Source organism: Sminthopsis crassicaudata, chromosome 1, assembly GCF_048593235.1.
Source record: "Sminthopsis crassicaudata isolate SCR6 chromosome 1, ASM4859323v1, whole genome shotgun sequence".
NCBI lineage: Eukaryota > Metazoa > Chordata > Mammalia > Dasyuromorphia > Dasyuridae > Sminthopsis > Sminthopsis crassicaudata.
Window position 1 is genome coordinate 10,057,387 of NC_133617.1, and position 10,776 is coordinate 10,068,162.

A 10,776-nucleotide genomic window follows, 5' to 3' on the forward strand; every position below is an offset into this window, starting at 1 on the left:
CATGGCAGGACTTGGACAGGGTTTTGCTGGGAACCAAAGGCAAAGCTTGGATGAGAATCCAGGGCTCTTACTTATATTCCCAGTGCAATCAACCCACTTCCTACTGTTTTTACTACATTGCCTATAAGGACTGGAAGAGACTGCTAACAAACTCCGGTAATTAGCTTTTATAATCATTAGAGGGCTTTAAGGTGTTCAAGGCAGTCTACTTGGAAAATGAGAGAGAGAGAGAGCATTTATTTGAGTCACCACAATCCTGTAAAGTGAGCATTGCTGCCATTCTATTGCTATTATGCGGATGGGAAAACTGAGGCCCAGAGTCCTTTGCCTGGGGCTATAAAATTAGTGTCAAAGCAAGGGCAGTGGGGAGAGTGCCAGGCCTGGAGACAGGAAGTCTCATTTTCCTGAATTCAAATACAGTCTCAGACACTTTCTCTGCGTGACCCTGGGCAAGCTACTGGTTGCCTCAGTTTCCTCATCTGTAAAATGAGTTAGAGAAAGTAATGGCAAAGAGCTCCGGGATCTCTGCCACGGAAACCCCAAATGGGGATCATGAAGAGCTAGACATGACTGAAAAATGACCGAACAATAACAAGTGTTAAAAACAGGTTCAAACTCAGTTCAGCATTCTTTCCTGCTATTCGGTGCTTCCTTCCAACAACAACCAAAAAAATGTCTGAGTTGGGAAGGGCCTCAGATCAGGGAATAGTAGATCTGGAAAGTGAGAGAAAGAGAGGGAGCATTTATTAAGTGATTACTGTATACTAAATGCTGAGAATTTAGAAGGGCCTCAGATCAGGGAATATTAGATCTGGAAAGTGAGAGAAAGAGAGGGAGCATTTATTAAGTGATTACTGTATACTAAAAGCTGAGGGTCTGGAAGGGCCTCAGATCAGGGAATAGTAGATCTGGAAAGTGAGAGAAAGAGAGGGAGCATTTATTAAGTGATTACTGTATACTAAATGCTGAGGTTCTAGAAGGGCCTCAGATCAGGGAACATTAGATCTGGAAAGTGAGAGAAAGAGAGGGAGCATTTATTTATTAAGTGATTACTGTATACTAAATGCTGAGAATTTAGAAGGGCCTCAGATTAGGGAATATTAGATCTGGAAAGTGAGAGAAAGAGAGGGAGCATTTATTAAGTGATTACTGTATACTAAATGCTGAGAATTTAGAAGGGCCTCAGATCAGGGAATATTAGATCTGGAAAGTGAGAGAAAGAGAGGGAGCATTTATTAAGTGATTACTGTATACTAAATGCTGAGAATTTAGAAGGGCCTCAGATCAGGGAATAGTAGATCTGGAAAGTGAGAGAAAGAGAGGGAGCATTTATTAAGTGATTACTGTATACTAAAAGCTGAGGGTCTAGAAGGGCCTCAGATCAGGGAACATTAGATCTGGAAAGTGAGAGAAAGAGAGGGAGCATTTATTAAGTGATTACTGTATACTAAATGCTGAGAATTTAGAAGGGCCTCAGATCAGGGAATATTAGATTTGGAAATGAGAGAAAGAGAGGGAGCATTTATTAAGTGATTACTGTATACTAAATGCTGAGGGTCTAGAAGAGGAACAGGCCGGAGGAGAAGGAGAGAGCAGAATTGAGAGCATCCTAAGAATAGAAAGCAGAAGTCAGAGCTGGAAGGGATTTTAGGACAGAGAGCCTGGGCTCTCAGAGCTGGGAGGGACCGGAGAGCTCAGGGCGCGGGCGGCGGCCACTGACCGGGGCCTTAGAACCTAGAACTGGGTGTGAAAGCCGGGAGGGCCTTTAGCGCCAGGCCGAGCTCCGGGAGCCCGGAGGCCCTCCCCACGCCCAGCGCGAGCGCGTGGGGCAAACATTTGCTCAGCAAGTCGGCTGAAGGTGAGCCCAGGCCGGCCCGCGGGGAGGGAGGAAGGCCGGCCGGGAGGCCGCGACCTCCAGCCGGCCCCCGTATCCGGGCGATGTGAAACGGCCCGGGCGCTCTCCCCGCGAGTTCCTGGGCCCTCGGCTGCCGGACAGGGAGGAGGAGCGGGCCGGACTGGGCCGGCCGGGCCTCTGCACACGGAGAAGCTGCTTAAGGTCGTTTCCCAGCGGCCGCAGCGGGACGTGGAGACCTCTGAGGAGCGGGACGGGGGGAGGGGAGAAGGGGGAAGAGGCGAGGGGGGGAGGGGGCTCCTCCGGCCCAGGGAGTGCGAGCCCGTCCCGCCGCTGCCCCGGCCTCCGGCGGGCGGCCCACTGACTCCACAGACGCCTGCTCCGTCCGGCACTCGGCCGGGATCACGACCCGCCGCTCCGACAGTCAATCGATCAGTCACTCAGCAAGCGCCGGCTAAGTGCTGCTTCCGTGCCGGGGGCGCGGGCGGAGAGCGGGGGAGGGGCGGCCGGAAGCGTGGGGGGTCACAGTCCGCCTCCCCGCGGGAGGCCGGGCGGGTGTAGACGCGTCCCGAGGCGAGCCGGGAGGGACCGAGGGAGCGCTGCGGGCGGCTCTAGGACTGGGGAGAGGCTGCTGGGGGTCGGGGGCGTGGCCGAGCACAACTGCGGACCGCGCTCCGGACGTTTCCCAGCCTAGACAAAGCCCGCCCGGGGCTGGGGCCCCGAAAGCTCCCGGGGAGCTCAGCCTGCGCTACGGAGGGTCCCGCGGAGCAGACTGGGCCTGGAGCGCCACCTGGCGGTGCTCGGGGGTAACGCGGGCCCCGCCTCGGGCCGGCCCCAAATGGAGCACCGTGTAGCGCCCGGTATCCGGGACCTTACCCAGCAGCCCCACGTCGTAGCGTCGAACCTTTGGGCCGTAGGCAGGGATTCCCCTGACGTGGGCGAGGCAGATCGCCCGTTTGTCAGATGAGGAGACTGAGCCCTTGTAGGAATCCGAGGCAGAACGGCCCTTTGATGTCCTGAGCCCTGGCTGGCGTTGGCCGCTCGGTCTCGGCCTCCTCCTCCACAAACGCCGGGGCGGCCGGGTCTGCGAGCGGAGTCCTCCCCAAGCCCCCTGTCTGGGGGCCGCCCCGGGGGCGCTCACGGATGTGGGGGAGGGCCAGCCTTCTCCCGCCCGCCGCAGAGCGCGGCACCGCGGGTCAAAGGCCATTCAGTCCGGCCCGCCGTCCAGCTCCTCGCGGCCCGTCTGGAGCTTTCCCCTAAGATGTGCGAGTGATTAGACCTTTCTAGAGATGAGGAAACTGAGGCAAAAGGGTGAAGTGACTTGTCCAGGGTCCCGCGGGAAGAGACGGGATTGGAACTCAGGAGCTGAAGCGTCCTGGCTTCTGGCCCGGCGCCGACTCTGACCATGACGTCAGCACTTTTCCAGCGTCCAGAGAGTGAGGGGCCCCTCCCCCAGGCCTTCCCGAAGCGGCTGAGTGCCCCTCGTCGGGAATGCTGCAGGAGGATTCTCCTTCGGGCCTCCGGGGGAGTCTTTGACCCCTTCATTTATGGCCGCCAAGGTTCTCTCGGGCCCATGTTCCCTCAGAGGGGAACAGTCGGAGCGGCCTCCCTCCCTCCTGCAAGGGCTGTAAGATTCTAGGTGCCCCATCCCAGAAGCCCTTTGGGCCCCGCCCAGGAATAAGGAGGACTCCTCGGTGCCAGGGAAGAGGACGGTTCCTGGAGTCCCAGGGCTTGGAATCCCGGCTCTGACGCGGAGATCTTCTCATCCCCTCTGTGGGAATAGTTTCTTCCTCTGTAAAAAGAAAATAAAAATAATAGTCGTAGTAATGGCCTAAATAATAATAATAACTGGGATGGAGTGTGACACAGGGACTAAAGGGCAGACCTGAGTCTGCGTCCCGCTCCTGACTGTGTGACCCTGACAAAGTCACTGCCCTTCTACCTGCCTCGTTTCTTCTACTGCAAAACGAAAATGATAACAGCCGCTCCCCGCAGGGTGGCTGTGAGGATCATTCCAAGAAGATCATGTTTGTAATGCATTAAGCACAGCCTTTGTCACTGCTTCTTTCCTCCAGGTCAAGAAAGCATCAGAGGGTCACGCTCTGCAGCTAAAAGGGACCTTGGAGGTCATCGAGCTAGTTTAGCTCGCTCCCTCTGCCGACGAGGACTCTGGGGCCCAGAATGATTAAGATGATTCGCCCACAGTCACATCAGAGGCGAGGTTTGAATACAGATCATCTGAGTTCAGAGCGAGGGCTCTTTCCCTGTCCAAACTGCCTGCTTTCTCAGGATTATCAGGAGGAAAGCGCACTGCTAATTTCCCTGCTAATTGAGATTTACAAAGCATGTTCCCCATCAGCGGAGAATTAGTTCCATTTTACAGATGAGTGAAACTGAGGCTGAGAGAGTGGGAGAGTTCTGCCCTAGAACACACTGCTCCTGAGTGGCAGAATGAGGATTCAGAGCCAAGTCTCCTGGCTCCAAGCCAGCTCTCATTCAGCTGTATCAGAAAATGGAGCATGTTCTAAGCCACAGGCAAGATCTAGGAACCCAAGAGCCAGCAATATCTGAGCACCCTCTGCCCTGGGCTGGAGCCTCCCAGACAAGCGAGAAAAGCAGCCCAGAGAAGCGTGGGCCCCCTCCTCTCCACATCAAGGGAAGCCGGGAGGGGATTCGAGAAGACAGAAGCTCCCAGCCCCATCTACCAGATGGGCAGGTGTGCGCCCAGGGCGTCATGGCAACCAGGGGGCAGGGGAGCAGCTGCTATGGCAACGGGCTGTCCAGAGAGTACTGCTTAGCAACTGGGACTTCGCAGAACTGGGGAAGGAAGCTAAGCAAAAAAGAGAGAAGGCAGAGAGATAAGATCAGAGTACCCAAAGCTCAGAGGAGCTCAGGGGCCTCTCCATTCACTCACTGGGGAAACTGAGGCGCAGGCAGGGGAAGGAACTTCTCCAAGGTTTCCCTGGGAATTAATAGAGCCATTATAATCACTCTTCTGCAGGGATGCAGAAAGGTAGAATCTGGGATTCCTTCAGTAGAGACTCCCAGCGAGTATCTAAATCTGCACCTGTCTTACAATTTAAAGAATTCGCTGAGAGGGGACTGCAATGACTTGCTTAAGGTCACACAACCAGGATATGTCTGAGGCAGCCCTTCCTCTTGAACCCAGGGCTTTTCCACTCTGAGGCAAGCTCTCCATCTGCTGCCTTTGAAATTCGCCTTCCTCAAAGTGACCCTGGGAGGGAGGGAACGGGAGGCTCTGGTGTGGAACAGGAACTTTATAAGCAGTCCCCTGTCAGAACTATAATCTCCCCATCCTGTTCCCACAGTTGCATACAAAGGTAGGTCAGTCCCTTAGACTGTCTAGTTAGCATATCTCAAAAGCGTACTCCAATGGCCGAGTAAGTTATGGTACCTGAAAGTAATGGAATATTATTGTTCTATAAAAAAAAAATGATGAACGGGCTGATTTTAGAAAGGCCTGGAAAGATTTACAGGAACTGATAGTGAGGGAAACAAGCAGAACTAGTACCCAGGAACAAGATTGTGCCGTGATCAACTATGAAAGACTTGGTTCTTATCCGCGGTTCAGTGAGCCAGGGCACTCCCAACAACCTTTGGAAAATGCCATCCGCATCCAGGCACAGAACTATGGAGGTTGAATAGAAATCAACACATGCTATGTACACTTTCCCCCCCCCCCCCCATTTTCTTCTGTTTTTTTTCATGGTTTTTCCCTTTTTTTCTGATTTTTCTCTTCCAATATGATTCATTAAAAATGTGTATTTAAAAAAAATTAGTGTAAATATATGATCAGGAAAAAAAAGAAAACTTAAAAAAAAAAAGGGGGGGGGGAACATACTCTACTTCCTCTTGGAAACATACTCTACTTCCTCTTGCCTCAGCGAGTGTCTGGCCACATGGATGTGCTTGCAAATTTGTTGTCAACTAGGGCCCTCCCTAACTCCTCCCTAACTGTTCTTCCCTCCAACTCTAAAATTTGACTTCTCTCAGAAGGCCTTGTTTAATCCATAAGATCCAGTCCTGCTTTGTCATATTTGATTTAGCCCATGAGCCATTACCCGTAATAAATGACGTCCCTCTGTGGCTGTGACAAATGTCTCAGGAGTTCTTCACGATGCTAACCCCGCTCCTACCCACGTGATTCTGGGTAGGTTATTTATCTCCTTTTTCTTCAAGCTCAGTCTTCCCATTTTAGGCTGGAAGCTCCTCAAAGGCAGGTCCCATCTCATTTTCCCTTTTGTCTTGGGATCCCCAAGCCCTAGCACTGGGCCTCGGCACATTGCCAGGGCTGGCTGATGGGTTGATTTTGCTGAGCTCTGAAGGTGGAATGGGCTTACTCGGAGTCACATGGACAATGGGGGGTAACAGCTAAGCAACATGCAGTTAATAAGTGGCTGAGAAGAAATGGAGGAAAGCCCTGGTCTTGGTCCCTCCTGCCTTTGCCAAGACTTTCTCCACAAAAGCGGAGTGAGCCAAAGATCGCAGGGATGATTATTCTTCCCTCTGCTCTCTAATGCTCCACTTGACATCCAGCCTATGGGACCAGCCCATGTACATAGGGTGTCTCCCCCCCCCCCCAGTAGAGTGTAAGCTCTTTGTGGACAAGGACTGCGTTCTTGCCTCTCTTTGTATCCTCAAAATTTAGCTCAAATGGTAAGTGCTTCATGCCCACCTGTCGATTGGTCTAGCCTTTATCATTGACCACTCAATCAACAAGCATTTATTAATCACTTACTATAGATGCACCACAATAAGCTCTGGCGATATGAGGGGAGCACAAACTTGATTGATTACTTGATTAGAGAAACTGAGGCTCCTATAAGAGGAGTGGTTTGTCCAAGGTGGCAGAACTGAGATTTAAGCCCAGACAGGCTGATTTGGGGGACAGGAGGGCTTGGAGGCCCCTCTTGTACTGCACTCCATGCCCAGTAGAGATAAAGAACCTGTTTTGTTTTTGTTTTTGTTTTTATTTTTGTTTTCTTTTCTGCTGAGACAACTGGGGTTAAGTGACTTGCCCAGGGTCACACAGCTAGGAAGTATTAAGTGTCTGAGACCAGATTTGAACTCGGGTCCTCCTGAATTCAGGGCTGGTGCTCTATTCACTGCACCACCCAGCTGCCCCATGGATGTGGTTTTCTTTAGAAGGGCCCCAAGTCCACAATGACCCAGGATGTATGGGAACCTCCTAGTGCTTTACATATGATTTCAATGGCGAGTCACAGATCAATTGTACTTTAAGGCCTGCCCCCTGGTCCTCCCCCAGCGGTTTTGGCTCTTCCCAAATTGTCTTTCCACCAACAGGGAACAGGGATCCCTTGACGGACCCCTGCAGAACCCGGCCAAGCTGAATCTTGCATTCTCTCCCTCTGCTCCCCTGCGGTGTCTGTCCCCTTCAATGCCCCCTGTCTGAGCCTTGTAATGCTACTTACATTTAACATTTGCAAATGTTATCTCTCTTTGTCCGCATTGTACCTCTGTGAGGTGTTGTTATTATCCCCATTTTACAGACAAGATAGGTTAAGTGACTTGACCAGGGTCACACGGTTAATCGATATTCAAATAGAATTTGAACTCAGGTCTTTCTGAATCCTGGCGTTATCTTACCATGTATCTTACAGCCTGTTCAAACCCCCCACCTCTAGAACTTTGCAGCTTCATGACTACCTCCCATCCCTTCCTCTCTATGGATCCCAGGTTTGCTTCCAGCCTCTGGGTTAGCCTCGGGGGCAGAAGACCTGAACCTCCTCTCCACTTCCAGGTCCTCCTCACCTTCACCCGTCCCAAAGTGTGGCTCAATTCCCTGAGGACTCACTGCCATCTTGTGGTCATTGACAGAATTCTCCACTTTGATCTAGATGCGTCTTGATCTGGGATCCACATTTTAGGAGGAACAGTGAGGAGCTGGAAGAGGTCTGGAGGCTGGTGAAAAGGAGCAGGGACTGGACCACTGAGGCAGCAGGATCCAGTGGAGAGAGGACTCCGAGATCTGGCTTCAAATCCCCACTTTGTTACCTTGATAACCTCGGTCACGTGCCCTCCCTTTCCTGGACTGGCTTCATCTTCAAAATGAGAGAATTGGACCACATGGAGTCACCAGTGCCTTCCAGCTCTAGATCTCGGATCTTCTGGTCCAAATGAGGGTTAGACTTGGCTCATCAGGGGCCTGGGTTCAAGCCCCATCTCTGACTCCTTTTGGGCTGAGTGAAGGTGAGCCGACCAGACACTGATCTAAGATTCTAAATGGGGGAGCCTGGCACGCGTGAGGTTCCTCCCCCCAAGAGTTCCCCCAAATCAAGGAAATCAAAAATGCCCCCTGAAAACAAAAAGAATCCGTTCACGGATGCCCATCAGCTGGGGAAGGGCTGAATGAATCATGGTGTATGAATGTTATGGAATATTCTTGTTCTGTAAGAAACCAGCAGCAGGATGAATACAGAGAGGCCTGGAGAGACTCACAGGAACTGATGCTGAGGGAAGTGAGCAGAGTCAGGAGATCGTTGTACACAGAAACAACAAGATTATATGACAATTAATTCTGATGGCCGTGGCTCTTCAACAATGAGATGATTCAAACCAGTTCCACTTGTTCAGTGATAAAGAGAGCCATCTACATCCAGAGAGAGGAACTATGGGAACTGAGTAAGGACCACAACACAGCATTTCCACTCTTTCTGTTGTTGTCCATTTACGTTCTTGTTTTCCTTCTCAGGTTTTTTTTTTTACTTTCTTTCTAGATCCAATTTTTCTTATGCAGCAAGATAACTGTGTATATATATATATATATATATATACATATATATACACACATATATGTATATATATGATTTAACATATACTTTAACATATTTAACATGTATGAGAATACCTGCCATATAGGGGAGAGGATGGGGGGATGGAGGGGAAAAGTTGGAACAGAAGGCTTTGCAAGGGTCAACAAAAAGCTATAATAATTTAAAAAAATAATCCATTCACAAAAATCAAAGCAGAACTAGGGTAGAACAAAGGAGCTTTGACCAGGTGCTTGATCTAAAGGGTATTGAAAATGTTTGCAGTCCTGGTTGCTGCTCTCCCTTAGTGCTTCCCAGATATTTTTTACCTTTCTCTCAACTGATCTTCTAGCTGCAGCCTGGGGTCTCTGCTTTCACCACTATCCACCCCTCCAGAATGTGGTCCTCCCAGGATGGACCCATGGTGTGCTTGTAAATGTTTTACAATTTGCTCCCCAGGGGAGGAAAATGTGTACTCAACTGATTTTTAAGTTTAATTTTTACTGTTAACATTTTCTCCATCACTTTCTTAAGGCTAGACAATCATACATTAAGCTCTGATTTCTAGCGTTTTCTAATTTCCAACTTGGAAGTTCTCCCACTGAAAATTTGACAATCGCCTTTTGCGAGCTGCTTGGAACTGGCTCCAGTGTCCCTTGAGTCTCATCCTGATTTCTCCCAGCTGAAGGCATCTTTCATACCACGCCTACTTACAGAAGAGACCTTCCGCTATGGCTCACCGAATGCCCAAAGGGGTAGGAAGGGGGTAGGAAACCAGGGTTTTCTTGAGGACTTTATCAGCAGACGCTAAGCAACTGAGTCAACTGAATATGTGACAGGGAGAGCCCTAGTTCTGTAATCAGGACTTGTCTCAAGCGTGTGGCCTAAATAAATCCCTTGAGCCTCAGTTTCCTCATATACAAAATCTAACAAGATTTTTCAAGGGCTTAATATCTTCCAGATACTGTGCTAAACACGAGAATACAAAGGAAGGCAAAAAACAAGTCCCTGTCCTCAAGAGATCCACACACTTATGGGGAACAGAACTATCAAGGTAGGAAAAAAGGGAGGGAGGGGAGAAGGAAGGAAGGAAGGAAGGAAGGAAGGAAGGAAGGAAGGAAGGAAGGAAGGAAGGAAGGAAGGAAGGAAGGAAGGAAGGAAGGAAGGAAGGAAGGAAGGAAGGAAGGAAGGAAGGAGGGAGGGAGGGAGGGAGGGAGGGAGGGAGGAGAAAGAAAGAAAAAAAAGAAAGAAAGAAAGAAAAGAAAGAAAGAGAGAAAGGAAGAGAGAAAGAAAGGAAGGAAGAAAGAAAGAAAGAAAGAGAGAAAGGAAGAGAGAAAGAAAGGAAGGAAGAAAGAAAGAAAGAAAGAAAGAAAGAAAGAAAGAAAGAAAGAAAGAAAGAAAGAAAGAAAGAAAGAAAGAAAGAGAGAGAAAGAAAGAGAGAAAGAAAGAAAGAAAGAAAGAAAGAGAGAGAAAGAAAGAAAGAAAAAAGAAAGGAGGGAGGGAGAGAGGGAAGGAGGAAGGAACAAAGGAAGAAAGAAAGAAGAGAGGAAGGAAAGGTAAGGAAAGGAAATGACAAGCACTGTACTAAGAATCCTGGAAGGTAGATATATTATTGTCTATAGTTATAGAATTTTATAGTTAAGGAAACTGAGTCAGGCAGAGGTGATATGACTTGCCCAGGGTCACACAGCTAGTGTTTGAAGCCATATTTGAATTCAGATCTTCTTGACTTGAGGCCCAGTGCCTGTCCATCCTCTGCCTAGCTGTCTCCTCTGGGTAGAGGAGAAGAAATGAAATAAACATTTAGAGATTCTCATCACCTGAGTGAATTTGGACAAGTCATTTTTCTTCTCTGGGACTCAGTTTCCCCCTATGTAAAAAGGAAGGAAGCTTGGACTCAGCTTCTGAGCTCCCGTTCACCCCTAGTGAGATCTGCTTGTCCAGCCCCAGTCTTTGCTAACATCCAGTCTCCAGATGCTCATTAGGCATCCCGATGGATGACCAGTTGGCATCCAATGGCTCCAAAACAGAGCTCATTCTCTTTGCCCCTTAGCCTGCCTCACTCCCTGCCTTCCTTCTCCCTGTAGGGGACACACAAATATCCCCATCCCTCAAACTTGCCCCCTAAGAGTC